We start from the raw sequence: 11,637 nt of genomic DNA, 5'->3' as shown, positions 1-11,637 counted from the left end.
ACTTTAAAAACTGAAATTTCAAGCTAGGATGAGTCAAAACTATTCTGGGCTTCTTAAACTATTGTTTTAAACGTAAAAGCTTTTATTAGCTTAACATTCTATTTTAATCCACATGTGTAAAAATATGCATGCCTTCATTGCTTTGTCAAGATTGTGCACATTTTGCTCCTGACTCACAAGTGCACTGATCATAATGGATTTAATTGATATTCATGTGCATGCCATATTTACTTCTGTAGAGTTCCCGTGTAATTGAGCAATAGTTAATGGGCATTAGGGCTCTATTCACAAGAGATTACAAATGTGTGCCTATTGGGGAGCTTTTCCTGTGGAGTTTCCATGTGTCTGGGTAGGTCCATAATCAGCACACTAGTCATCACAAAGCACAGCTGAAATATGTGGCATCTTTATAGTCTTCAGCCAGACGGAAACATAGTGCTCTTCCCCAGTTTGGACTGGGGGGGTGGTGACTAGCATTAGGGCAGAGAAATGTGAATCAGAGATGCTCGGCAGAGCTGTGTAAGACTTTCAGAAAAAGTTTCAAAGAATCTTGGCCAAGGTTTGCACCTCTTCAGTAAACCTGCGCTAAATCTGGAGCTATCCCCTTACTGTCCCTGGCATCTACTTTATCCCTGACAGAGGCAACAAAACCTCCTGAATTTTTTCTGTCTTAGGAAGAGGCAGCCTTGTGGTCTCTATAGCTCTTCACCAAACTCCAGCTTCATTGAGGCAGATGGCTGTCCTCTTCCTGGGCTCTTGCAGGATCAACCAGCTGATCTGTTTTCCCCCATTTCCAGTCTTTGGAGATGGATGATAGACAAGGCAAGTCATTCCCCTAAATCCACAGGAATGATCCTCTTCTTCAGTAGGACCCAAAAGATTCTATTGTGTCTTTCTGTGGCTCAGGCTCTGGCAATATAGCTTACATATGGTATAGTAGATCTCATCATGAGGGAATCCAAAACACTTTACAAATTATGTAGAGAGGAATCCCATTACTGCCCCACTGAAAGTCTGTCACTGGTGGTCTGCAATGCAGAAGCTGGTTAAAAGTGCAGAGCAACACTGTTCAGTGGTTTAGGACAGCAAATCAGGGGAAATACTGCATCCAGCTCAAATTGTTGGAGGAAAATAAAGGAGATAGGACGTAACTCCCTGGGTTGGAATTTGCTCGGTCTATACTTTTTGCTGACGCATTTGTGGAAGGCTTGAGATGAAGACAGTGTGATGGGGTGTCTGGTCATTTAAGAGTTATGATATCATGGTGTTAGGGAGAGGGGAATGGATTGTGATCAGCTTCTTAACAGTGCTGAGTCATTGTCATATTAAATCAAAATCCTATACTTAGTGATTTTTTGTTTGTGTTAATTTCCTCCCAGTTTTCATGTTTTTGTTGCAAATTAATAGCTAATAACTGGTGTTGAATGGTGCATAATTCTGTGCATGATATTTATTGTGATTATTATTGTAATAAAGTACAACTCTCTGTAATCGTGTAGTGGAGACTATCCTTTCTTCTCTTGTTAATCTATTCTTTAAATTTACTCAAAACTGTGGCGTTCAATTGGTAGCTATTTTAAGGTGTGCTTTTAATCCATTTTTTCTGTTGCTGTGTTCAGCTATTTTTAGGCTTGTCTTTTCTAGCCATCATCTGGGACAAGAACGTCTTGCTTGTGAAATTTAAAGAATTAAAAATGAAAGCTTAAAAACAGAGAAAAAAGGAGTTCAAAGCAAAAGAAGAAAAATCCAAAGAAGCTCCATAATATCAATGTATTGAGTAGCTTTTTAAGAGCCACGTTAGAGTCCAATCAACTACAAATCCAGAGGACAAACCTTCAGTAGTTCCCACAGATCATATCTCTTATGTTAGGCAGCTCAGAATCACATATCTATCTCATCAACTCGCCATTGTCCAATCAAATCACAACAGGCCAAATGGCGTAGATGTTTAGAAATCTCTCTGCCTTTTGGAATTTACCAATACACATATATTCACATTATCAGATATATACAAAATGGATTCCGGTCCTATAACACTGTTGGGCCAGACTCAGTATGTACTCTGGCAAAATGCCATTGAGTCAAATCTTGATGTCCTTACTCCTGGTCGGATCCAAGCTGCTTTTCTAGTGCCCCAACCTGGAGCTGGAGGAGGCTAAGCTGTCCATCAGTGCAATCTACAATAGCTTTTAGGCTGCTCTAGTATACACCAGTAGTAACAGCTTTTTAGAAACTGCAATGCACATTGGCTAGGCTGCCTCCCACCCTTGGCATAAAGGTGCACATGGACTCTCTGCAGAGTAGCCATAAGTGGGACTAAGCATTTGTCCCTCAGTTCTCACTCAAGTCAAACACAAAAGAATAAAAAAATCCTGACAATAAAGAATTGTACGTGTGTGAAAAAGCAGGCACAGGCATAATGAATAGTCACAAAATCTAATGTCTTTGCCGTGAACTACGGAAAACCTGTCTGGATACAGCAGCTCTGAGAGGGCATGGTTGGGACAACAGATATGTGGTAATTTTAGTTATATTACAGGATGGATAAGGAGTTTAGTTATATTACAGGATTTTAGCTATGTTACAGCTGCATTTGGAGTTTAGTGTTCTTTAGGGAGGGTCTGATTGTAGGTATAAACTGATTTACCTTCCACTTTTGACCTGGTGACAGTAAACTACCATTCCTTCCTAGGTAGGGACAGATATGATGGATTTAGATAAATTGGGTGGGTAGAAAAGGATTATATCTAATTTTCTGGATGTGAAAGCCATGAGACTTGCAAGAAAGTGAGAATTGGTGAGGTCTGTGGGAAGATATATATGAGTAGTTGAAGGGTGAGGATCTGGGTAGAAATTTAAGATTGGTTAGGTCAGTTGTTTCTTGCAGACTGTCCTGGAAGCTCTTATTTGGACATATGGCTGTAGCAGTTGCATCCACTTGCTGGCCACCTTTTCGGGGAAAGAATGGTTGTCTGAGGGAGTTCGGGCCCCTTGATCTCTTTCATGTTGGGAAACTAAGCAGCTCTAGACCAAAAAGGAGGTGTGGATAAGAAATACAGGATTTAATACTGGGCCTGCTAGTCACATCTTGGGTCCTTCACACAACCTTGAGATGCTTGCAGATAGAGATCCTGCTCTATATTCATGTTGTTATATACAAGGTCAATACTGAATAAAATTGTTACCATCCATGATTTGATTCGGGATGAGGCTATGATATGGCATGCACAAGAATCAATTGTCTTCAGGACTATGTTGAGCCACTTGGAGAGTAGTTACTGTTAAGTGGCTGCAACCCTTTCTTTCTCAGTCCCTGTTTAGCATGAATTAGCCACTTTGAGGGCTCTCTCACACAGATACCACTGGGGGCTGGTTTTCTGCTCGTCTTGTTCAACATGTGTATGAGGCTGTTTGGAAGATTAGGGTCCAATTCAACTCCCACTTTAATCAATGGAAATCTTTCCATTGACTTAAATAGGAGTAAGATCAGGCCCTAGTGGGGAAGAATGGGTTGTGGTGTTTTCAGTAGATGTATACTTCTATCTCTTCCTACCATACCAGTTCAGTGGCAAGACTTAACCAGTGTCTAACAGAATGTGGCATGAACTGTGGCTAGCTGGTGGAGGCTCAGCCCAGCCGAGACTCAGAAAGTGTTTATAGCATGAGGGAAGTAACTGGAAGAAATGGCACAAATTATAAAATCTGCCCTCAGTTAATGGTCTGCCATTTGCTTCTAAGGTTCACGGTCTAGGGGACTTGTTGAATCTCCAGCTACTTATAGCTATTCAGGGAGCAGCTCTTGTTAAGCATGCAACCTTATTATATGCAGATCTGATAGCACCACCTATAGCTAAGGTTAAAGCTGATGGAAAAAATTTCAGTTGAACACATTTTCCATCTGAAAATTCAGTTTTATCAAAATATAAATGTTTTGAGGGAACTTGTAAATGTTGACCACATTTTCAATGGAAAAAAGTCAAAACGAACCATTTTGATAATGTTGGAATGGTTTATTTCAATAATATCAAACCATTTGTTTTGATAAGGTAAAAATGTTTCATAGTAACATTAGTGTTGCAAGTCATTTCAGTTTTACTTTTATATTATATTAAATATTATGTTAATATTATATAGATATTTGATATATAATATGCTGTGCTTAGTATTTTATATTATATTATGTTTTGACATTATCAAAACAAAATGTTTCGGTGGTTCAAATTTTTTGGCATTATCCTTCTGTAGGACGTTTCCAAATTTTGTTATTTCATTCCCATATGAATGAAAGCCAATTTCAAATTGTCAGAATTTCCCACAGAATGGAAATTCCATTTTTCAGCCAGCTCTAGTGAAGGCTGCCTATCATATTCCATGATAAAGTCTCTGTTTTCAATTGCTCATAGTTATGCCAAACTTAAACTCTTTGGACTGAAATTTTCTATTCCAGGTGTCTGCTTCTGACTGATTTTCTTTTCTTTTCTTTTTTAAGTTTCAGCTAAAATGGTTCAGACATTTCCAAGATTGAGAGTAGGGAAAATACATTGTTTTACCCACATTAAAAAAACCATAAGTTTTTATAGACTCTCTTGTAGGCTTTGAAACAGGGACTTGACATTTGGCATCAGGAGTCACCTGCGTGTCAGGGATTTGCCTTTTGCTGTCCCGGTGAAAATTTGTCCAAATGTGGCCAAGTTAAAAGTCTCTGAAAAATAACAGTTCAGACACGCTCAGTAGCCAGCTGTTGGCAGCTAAATTCTCTGACACTTCCATATTTGCTGGACAGGCTCCATCTTGGGGCTGAGCAAGACTTTCCCAGCACGTGCTTCTTCCAGCTGCTGTGGGGTAACAGTGGCATCGGGCACAGGACCTGAGAGTCCCTCTTGTGGACAGTCTCTCTTGTGCTCTCAATGGCTGGTGCCCAGGCAGGAAGGAGTGGAAGGAGGAAACAACCTGACTGGAATGCAGAGACTTGAGAAAAAGGGATGGCAGAGGGAGAGAGGCTTGGAGGAGCAGCAGGGAGGGTGGACAGGAGTAGAGGGAAGGGAGAGTGGACTGGGGTTATGTAGGTGCAGAAGGGGAGGTGGGAGCCAAGGCATGGGGCGAATGTGGAGAAAAGCAGCAGCAGGCAGACAGGAGCAAGGTGGGTTGAATAGGAGCAAAGGGGGATGGGGCCAGGAGCCCTGATGTGGGTTGGATGGGGGATGGGACTAGAGCTGGGGTGGATGATAGAAGCTGGTCGGTGGAGTGCTTGGATGGGAGCAGGGGGGAGGAGGGAGGAGCCAGCAGGTTGGAGATGGATATGAGCTGGGATGGAAGGGCAGATAAGTGTAGAGATGGATAGGGACAGGAGCCAGGGATGAACAGGAACAAGGGGTGGGAGAGAGGGGACAGAGACAGGCTTGGGGGTCAGGAGCAGAAAAGTTTATAACTACAAGTGCACACTCCCCCCTTCCAAAACCTGGAATTGAGCCCACTAGTCTTGAGACTCTACATTCCTCTGCTCTCAGCAAATAGACAAAGTGTGTGTCTCATCCTCCTCTAGTGGGTGCTCCACATAGTGGATAACAGCTTCTTACTGCGACCAGTTACTCTGTTAGCTCAAGAGGTATACGTTTGTGCCGTGTATCTAAAGGTCTGAACCCTGCTGATGACTCTGGCTGGGGATCAGTATAATTCCACCTGGTGGAACCTCTCTCTCAATTTTTACATTAAATTAGGAAATGACATCTAAAAATCTACATTAAAAGAACATTAGGGTTGCCAAGTACGAGTTCTCAAAAGCTAGGAAATGCCCGTATTAAGCTTGACTGCGTATGATAATACACATGCACAATGGGCAAGAAGGTTACCACTTTTTCATCTGAATGCATGATTAGACATGCCTTTGCACACTCATGGATAGATCAGTGTGCTCAGAATAGGGCTATGCCTTTGCACTATTCAGAAACAGCAGTCAGTGGAGAATATAGCAGCTCAATTATTAAACAGTGTTTCCCACTGAGAGCACATTACATTGCATGGGCTTTACAGTACATTGGCTGCCAGTCAATTCCAAGTGAAGTTTGGGGCCTTTGCCCTATAAATGGATTGATTTAAGCTTCCTGCGAGACCGCCTTTCTCTGTGCACTATCACAACAGTTTTGATTAGCCAAGGGACTCATGCAATCAGTCTCCCAGTTAAAATGTAAGGCAGGTATAAGTAGGGTGAGCTTGGATCCTTGGCTATGGTATTTTCTTTCCCCCTTTGTTCAGCACAGCCCAGAATTGACCATCAGGACATGCAGGAAATGTTGCTTGTTCTCCTAGCTTTCCTTGGGCTTGGGGGTTAGGTGATGGATGGGGACAGGGAAGGCATTGATGGCAAGGAGTCTAACTTTGGGGGTGGGAAAGTCTTTTCCTCATATGGTTGATTAGGTACATTTTAAATTTTGTGTTTTAAATGTTTCTGATTTGTTCAGGGCATTGAGTAAGTAGAAGTGGAAAAAAGTTAACCTGTATATTGCAGTAGTGCCTAAAGTCCATAGGTTGTTTTCCACTGTGTATGACATTAGTCACTATGGCCAATCCCCCCAAAAATAATTTACCTCCTTCTTTGTTTTGGTTTTTTTTAAAAGCAGTGAGTGACTTTCTTGTGAGAATTCATTGTGACCCTCAATAGTAGTGTTGGTAACCCAGCATATACCTGCACATGTGTACAGATGTCACCCATGAGTACAACACTAAGTAGAAGCAAGTCATAGAGTTTAAGGCCAGAAGAGAACAACCAGATCCTCTAGCCTGACCTCTGTATATCACAGGTCACCAAACCCACCCAGCACCTGCACACTAAGCCCAACAACCAACCAAGTACATTCAACCCACTCATTGTTGAGGGGAAAGCAGTGGACGTGTTGTTTCTTGACTTTAGCAAAGCTTTTGACACGAGCTCCCACAGTATTCTTGCCAGCAAGTTAAAGAAGTATGGGCTGGATGAATGGACTATAAGGTGGATAGAAAGCTGGCTAGAGTGTCGGGCTCAACGGATAGGGATCAATGGCTCCATGTCTAGTTGGCAGCCAGTATCAAGTGGAGTGCCTCAAGGGTTGGTCCTCGGGCCAGTTCTGTTCAATATCTTCATTAATGATCTGGAGGATGGTATGGATTGCACCCTCAGCAAGTTTGCAGATGACACTAAACTGGGAGGAGAGGTAGATACGCTGGAGGGTAAGGATAGGATACAGAGGGACCTAGACAAATTAGAGGATTAGGCCAAAAGAAATCTGATGGGGTTCAACAAGGACAAGTGCAGAGTCCTGCACTTAGGACAGAAGAATCCCATGCACCGCTACAGACTAGGGACCGAATGGCTAGGCAGCAGTTCTGCAGAAAAGGACCTAGGGGTTACAGTGGACGAGAAGCTGGATATGTGTCAACAGTGTGCCATTGTTGCCAAGAAGGCTAATGGCATTTTGGGATGCATAAGTAGGGGCATTGCCAGCAGATCGAGGGATGTGATCGTTCCCCTCTATTCGACATTGGTGAGGCCTCATCTGGAGTACTGTGTCCAGTTTTGGGCCACAAACTACAAGAAGGATGTGGAAAAATTGGAAAACGTCCAGCGGAGGGCAACAAAAATAATTAGGGGACTGGAACACATGACTTATGGGGAGAGACTGAGGGAACTAGGATTGTTTAGTCTGCGGAAGAGAAGAATGAGGGGGGATTTGATAGCTGCTTTCAACTACCTGAAAGGGGGTTCCAAAGAGGATAGATCTAGACTGTTCTCAGTGGTAGCAGATGACAGAACGAGGAGTAATGGTCTCAAGTTGCAGTGGGGGAGGTTCAGGTTGGATATTAGGAAAACTTTTTCACTAGGAGGGTGGTGAAACACTGGAATGCATTACCTTGGGAGGTGGTGGAATCTCCTTCCTTAGAAGTTTTTAAGGTCAGGCTTGACAAAGCCCTGGCTGGGATGATTTAGTTGGGGATTGGTCCTGCTTTGAGCAGGGGGTTGGACTAGATGACCTCCTGAGGTCCCTTCCAACCCTGATATTCTATGATTCTATGATTGTGATCCAGCACTAAGTCCTAGAATTGCTGGGAGCACCCATGCTTGTATGTGGGTATGACAGCAGCACTGATCGTTTCACCTGTGATTCCAGACAAGCCTTTCTTTAAACCAAGCCCATTTCAATTTTAATACATGAACAATAAATAATTCTGATTGCTTACAAGAGCTTTTCATCTACAAACATTAATTGATCCTCACAACACCCAGAAAGTATTATCCTCATCATCCCCATTTGAGACCATTAGAAACTGAAGCTGTGGTGATAAGTCCACTAAGGAAAGGTGGTTAAGGCATTAGCCCGAGACTCACAGAATATGGTTCAAATCCCTGCTCTTGTATTACATGACTTTGTGGGGGTTACTCCTGACCAGATAAGAGCTCTACTCCCATGTAGGCACTCAACTAGTCCCAGTTCTCCCCTTCACCCCCACCATCTTCCTACCTAATTTAAATAGTATTTTTAATTACCTAGAGTAGATTGTAAATATATTTATTTTAGAGTGTCAGACAATGGTATTAAGGTCAGGTAGGCCCTGATTCAACAATGCACTTAAGCTCTGCATAACTTTAAGTATATGATTTAATGGTACTACCCCACCATTGATGTTAATGGCACTACTCAGGTGCTCCAAATTAGGCATGTACTTAAGCACCTTGCTGAATCAGAGACTGAAGGAACATAGAATGATAAAAAATGCATTAAATGCATGAGCAGCGAGGAGCACGTGTGCTTTTTTGGGGAGTTTTGTCTTACATTTGGTGTATGCTTGAAGGGAATAATGAAGACAGTCTAGACTGATGGGCATTTGTATTGCCAGAACGACAAATACAGTATAAAAAGGATACTATCATGTCTCAATTTTTCCTTAAGAGAGGTTGCTGAGATTTTAAATTGGAGTGTTTGACCTATGTAACTTCAAACCATGTAACTTAGCAAAATATAAAATCAGAGTTTGTGAACTGGGCGAACAGATTATAATAGAATTATAACGGTAGGAGTTGAATACATTGCATAATTTAATACAAAATATAGTATCTAAAATATTTCTATTTTATCTACTTACCCACCTATGTATAAATGCTCATGTAGGTACTTTGTATATTTCTCTATCAATCACAGTAGCATCTGACGCACTCTCTTTGTGTGTGTGTCTTTGTGCAGGTGGCTGTATATATTTACACAGCCACACAAAGAGAGAGTGATATATACTTGTAGACATATACACTGTATTTCATTTTGTTTTAAAACTACTTTTTTTAATGTATTTGAACAGTCCCACTAAGCCTTTATAAATAAGATGAGTGGATGGTGTGATAATAACAAACATTAAAATCACTGTTATTTAACCAAATTAGTTAAGTGTAATTCCAAAGCCACCATATTTTTTTAAATTAAGTTTGAATGTGACTTATACTATAACAAAGGACTCAGGGAATCTTTAATTTCATATTCCAAACTGGTTAGTCCTATTTGTTTGCTTTGAATCACTCATTTCAATAAGGTGAAAACTTGTGTTAATCCTCCATTCATCTGTTGCCTGGGTGCGTGTGAAATGAATCATGTGGACAAAATAAACCACTGGTAGCCGCAATATACTATTGTCCTTTAAGCTTCTTCAAGGGGCCTCTTCACAGGTACCAAAAAGCCACTCTAGACACTTCACATATTTTTGAAGATTCTCCCTTTTTTCACATAGCACATTACTCACTCATTGAAGAATAGCAGAAAACAGGCCTAAAATGAAGGAAAAGCTGAAGTAGGCCAAACTCATTTTCTACACATAGAGAGATAATTGGCACTGCAGTAATTTTGGAGAACTGAATTAAATGAATAAATTGTGACATGGGAAAAACTGAAAAGGACAACAGTTTCCTGGCTTGCACATAATTGTTACTTTGGGCAGCATTTTTCTTGGAGACCAATTGATAAAAGAGGACAAAAATGTTTTTCCCATTAATTGCTTTCAAACATTGTCCTGTTAAATGCCCAATTAAAAGGTAGAAGTGTGGTCCTCTTTTTTGCTTCTAATGACCACAGGTTGGGGGAAGGGGGCAAAATCAATTGCAAAGGCCTAGCATTTTCTTTTATGGATGTGGAATAAAAAGATCAATGGAAAAAGGTTCTTAGTTTACCTTAAACTAAAACAGCAGCCTCAAAGCCTGAAGAACAAAGTGTGTGTGTGTAGATGCACATACAGTATGCACTGCATATTTTATACCAAAACCTATTTTATAAATTTACTAATATTTTGGTATATTTTATAAATATGATTATTGTGTGTATGCAAAATGTACAATGTACATACCTTATACCAAAACTGTTCCACAATTTAAAAAATCATTGTCACAGTTAAACTTGGATTTATGCTGGAAATGGCCCACCTTGATTATCATACACATTGTAAGGAGAGTGGTCAGTTTGGATGAGCTATTGCCAGCAGGAGAGTGAGTCTGTGTGTGTGTGAGGGGGGGGGGGGTTTGAGAAAACCTGGATTTGTGCTGGAAATGGACCACCTTGATTATCATGCACATTGTAGGGAGAGTGGTCACTTTGGATGAGCTATTACCAGCAGGAGAGTGAGTTTGTGTGTGTGTGTGTTTGGGGGGGGGCGGTGAGAAAACCTGGATTTGTGCTGGAAATGGCCCACCTTGATTATCATACACATTGTAAGGAGAGTGATCACTTTAGATAAGCTATTACCAGCAGGAGAGTGGGGTGGGAGGGGGTATTGGTTCATGGTCTCTGTGTATATAATGTCTTCTGCAGTTTCCACAGTATGCATCCGATGAAGTGAGCTGTAGCTCACGAAAGCTTATGCTCAAATAAATTGGTTAGTCTCTAAGGTGCCACAAGTCCTCCTTTTCTTTCTGTCACAGAAGAGGCAGTTTATCACAATTTAGGGGTTTTCATTTTTTTCCTCTTCGCCAAATAAAAAAAGACATTGGAGCCACAGCCAGCACTGATGTAGCTCCATTGAATGTTAAATGGAGGTTAATTTGTCCCATTCACATTAATTATACTCCATGCCTGGGATCTTAAGGAGATGTCACTACCAGTCAATACTCTAAGCATTAATTACCAATCAGAATGGAATTTTTAATACTCAAATGAAAATAGTTCATTCATTGGCAGTGGAACACCTTCCTTTTCTGGATAGAGCAAACACAAATCTAGCACGAACCATGAACAAACTTATGCTCAAATAAATTTGTTAGTCTCTAAAGTGCCACAAGTACTCCTTTCCTTTTTGCGAATACAGACTAACACGGCTGCTACTCTGAAACATGAACAAACTGGCCTTCTTCTCCATGTGGTTCCATCATAAATGTCTTGAATAAAAACCAGGAGAGACAGAAGCTGGCAGGCAGGTAATGGCAACTCCAGTCCTCAATGAAACTAGTCTTTTACAATATACAAGATGTTGAGAACCCTCTAGAGGGCAGATGTACCTCATCCATGATGTGGTATCCTGTGGCTCCATTTGGACTCTTCTGGAGAGGTTTAGAGAAAAGCATCCGATGAAGTGAGCTGTAGCTCATGAAAGCTCATGCTCAAATAAATTGGTTAGTCTCTAAGGTGCCACAAG

This window comes from Caretta caretta, chromosome 2 (genome assembly GCF_965140235.1).
Source record: "Caretta caretta isolate rCarCar2 chromosome 2, rCarCar1.hap1, whole genome shotgun sequence".
Classification (NCBI taxonomy): domain Eukaryota; kingdom Metazoa; phylum Chordata; order Testudines; family Cheloniidae; genus Caretta; species Caretta caretta.
The sequence above is the reverse complement of the archived record's forward strand: the minus strand, read 5'-3'. Positions refer to the sequence as shown.